Source organism: Sinocyclocheilus grahami, unplaced genomic scaffold (genome assembly GCF_001515645.1).
Source record: "Sinocyclocheilus grahami isolate Dianchi unplaced genomic scaffold, SAMN03320097.WGS_v1.1 scaffold1044.1, whole genome shotgun sequence".
NCBI classification, from domain to species: Eukaryota; Metazoa; Chordata; class Actinopteri; order Cypriniformes; family Cyprinidae; genus Sinocyclocheilus; species Sinocyclocheilus grahami.
In genome coordinates this window covers 13,469-17,201 of record NW_015506223.1, presented here as the reverse complement: position 1 = coordinate 17,201, position 3,733 = coordinate 13,469, and the positions used below count along the sequence as shown (strand labels likewise).

Below are 3,733 nucleotides of genomic sequence, written 5' to 3'. Positions count from 1 at the left end.
TATATATATATATATATATATATACTTAAGTGTGAACTTAATGTAATGTTTTCAGACACTTAATTAGATCTTATTTAAAATTAAATGAAAATGTATTATATCGTGCATTTATTTGACTTATTTGTCATCTTATATGTTTATTTTGTCTTATGTTTTAATACATTTGTCTTATGTCATATGTTTTAAATGTACTTATGATACTTGACAAGCATTTATGGTAAAGTATATGATTAAATTCCAAATCAGACTTATTAAAATATTTAAATTTTACATTTTAAATGTAATTACGCATTATGGTTAAAATTACAATAAATAGTTTGCTCTTGCTTTAGTATGTTAGTCAACACATGAAAATTAGTGCACTTCTTAAAGTACACTTTTTTAAAATGTATCTCACATACAATTAAGTAGCCTTTTATTTAATTAAATGTATTTATTCATCCATTCTAAATAAATGTTTTATTCGTTTTGAAAAAAATATTTTTTCAAGATTTTAAGTGCATTACAAGTACACATTCAGTATAATTAAGTGTTGCCAATTGTAGTAACTGTCATTGTATGTAAAACAAACTGCATACATATAAGTTGAAAAGGTTTAAAAGAGAACAACATCATAAAAAGAAAAGAAAAACAGCTTATGCTAAAGTATCCCTTTATTTAATTAATATTAAAGGGGTCATATGATGTTGCTAAAAAGAACATTATTTTGTATATTTGGTGTAATTAAATGTGTTTATGTGGTTTAAGGTTAAAAAAACACATTATTTTCCACATACTGTACATTATTGTTTCTCCTCTATGCCCCGCCTTTCTGATACGTGTTTTACAAAGCTCATCAGTCTGAACAAGCGAGGTGTGCTGTAACCGGCATTGTAGTCTACTCTAGCAGGAAACAGTTCTCATCCTCCATTAAATGTGCTGCACACATCTGAATATTTGGGTTGAACTGTTCTGGAGCAGTGTTGTAAATACAACTTAACCACTGATTTACAAAATAAAATAAACAATAAAAACAGCTTTCTCTTTCAGAACACCATAATGAGCGAACAAACTGTTTAAATTGAGGTGGTTTTCACCTTTCAACCTTGTCCTCATGACAAATCAGTCAGTCACCATAAACCCTGATCTCCTCATCTCCTTATCCAAACATCGAGCCATAATACCCACTTTCATCAAACCATCATCACATCAGTCCAGCGCTATCAATAAGGCTACATTTTTGGCTCAGTTCATCAGATGGTGTTTATTTTGCTGCTTTAGTAAACATGCAGTGGCAGCGTGCAATCAGCCGCTCTCGATGCATGTGCACGCACAGCTCATCCTCTCGCGCGCGCAAACACAGCAACAGTCCCCCGAGAGACTGCAGCACCTCCCAAACGTACCCACTGGAACTTCACACTTCCCATTCTTCATTTCACTTTAGAAACAAACAGACCTATTGAGGTCTAGCAGCAGCCAGGCCTGTGTACGAATTATCACAGCTTTCGAGCAAGTCTGAAATGCATATATGCAAAAAAACATAAGCTAAGATGATTCAATACTGAGTGTAAATGCATATGCCAGATTCAAAATGCTATTCAGTGGCAGCAAGTTTTCCCTTCTTTGTTCTTAATGTATTACATCGAGGCTCGAAATCCAGTTTTTACAGCTTCCAGACAGTGAGTGGCTGGAGCAGCAGAGATAGATGGACTCATTAGTGAGTCAGGCAAGTATGAGGGGAAAAGTGCTGTTAATTATGATTAGGACATCATTATTCACATGTTAAGAGCTGAAGTGAAATATGTGTATATTAGTTCAACTCCAGTACATCAAGGTTAAATTTAGCTTATATTTAAGAGGACTTAGGTCTGTGTTGCTGCATGCCGCTGCTTTGTTTTTCAAAGGTGTGTTACTTACAATCACAATTAATTAAATAATAATGTTCAGTGCATGTCTAAAAATAGATTTTTATGGTTTTTAAAGGAAATGTGAGCGCTAATGCTCGTGTAAAAGTTGCTGTTTCAGTGCTAGTGTGTGTGGCTGGTTTACAGTGCATTGCTATATGATTTCTAAGTTGTTTTGAATTATTTTAGTATGCTCATATGCAGTTGCTAGGATGTTCAAGGTAGTACAGGTCAAAAAGCCCATAACAAGTGTCCAAATGTAGCTCAGGACACTTCAAAATATTATTCTATTGTAATAATAAATATTAATTTAACATCTATATAAGAATACAAATTGTTTTACATAATATTGATCATACACATATTTATTAAAATATAAAATAATTAATTATATTAAGTATTATTTAAATGTTTTTAATTACATTGTTGAAAAATAACTAAATATAAATTTTTATTTTTAATTATCATTTATTTTTATATAATTATATTCACACATTACATTTATTTATACTATACTAGAAAAAAAAATAATCAAAAGTAGAGTAATAAATAAAATAATAAAAGGTCAGTTGGACTGGAATACTATTTTGTATATGTTCATAATAATTATATTTATGTAATTAAGTAAAATAATAATACTAATTTGTTTGGAATATTGCATATAACATGTTTTACAAACACATATTTTTAATCAGAAATGTGATTTACTCTGACAATTAGCGCAGAGGAGACATGCTATTACATTTATTTATAGTATTTTCAGAATAATACATAAAAAATAGAGTTATACATTTATTTTATACTATTTATCTTAATAGATAGTATGTTTATACTATATTTTATACTATCTAAATACTTTAAAATAAATATATTATATAATAAAATATATTAATATTTTTAAAATCTTTTTTATATGTTAATAACAGATATTATGTAACATTTCTATACCTAAATAATTGTATGATATGCATTATTAACAAGTATATTATGCATAAACATATGTAATAGTAATTATTATATATATATATATATATATATATATATATATATATAAGTATCTTTATACTTTGAGTAAAGATATTATGCATGTATTTTTAAGTTATTTACCAAAGTCATGTTTACCACAGGTTTGTTTAAGGAATGTATTCCAAAGCAACAAGAAGCTCTCTAAAGACTCTTTCCTGAAAATACCACATCAAGGCAAGAACGTAATCATCACCAATCATTCGATTTGCAAGACCATGCCTGAAGTTTATGTGTGATGGTAACCAGAGTACATGGACTAGTGCTCAGTAGAAGTCAAATGTAGTTTTGCGCACAGGACATGGACAGTCCACAGAGCTTGTGCTGAAGTGGACCACTGGCAAGCACAGGAAATGGCAACCTACTTGCTAAGGTCAATATGCAAATGACAGATGCATGCACAAAGGTTTCAACACCATCAGCACCTTTTGAAAATCTTTTCAAAACTGCATCTTTACAACTTGAAACAGTGAGACCAAGAGAAAAATGGCTTTTTCTGTATTCAAATTGTGCATGCTTCATTATGGTTGCTTGTTGGTGAGTGTGAACACCATGGAAGTGAAGAAGGACTGACCCAAATACAGACCATGTTTGAATGTTATGCTCGGTGATCAATGTTATTGTCAGGCACACCTGTAGGTATTCTACCAAAGAAATTATATGATAGCAAAGTTCTCAATCTACAGATAATATAGAAGAAGAAACAACCTTTTAAATATATATGTGTGTGTGTGTGTTTTGTTTGTTTCAGTGTTGTCGTTCTTATAGAAATACAAACAAAAAAACCTACCTCGTATAATGTGTTCATGTGAGTGTTAATGTTCAGT

General features: G+C 30.4%; 1 long non-coding RNA gene across 1 annotated transcript in view; it reads left to right on the top strand.

Moving 5' to 3' along the window:
- Window positions 1-351, top strand: part of LOC107566070 (uncharacterized) — an 18,335-nt gene extending 17,984 nt beyond the window's left edge. The window contains exon 3 of the long non-coding RNA XR_001606455.1: window positions 341-351. This is a non-coding gene — a long non-coding RNA (uncharacterized lncRNA). The remainder of the gene's footprint in view (window positions 1-340) is intronic.
- Window positions 352-3,733: the final 3,382 nt, after the last annotated feature.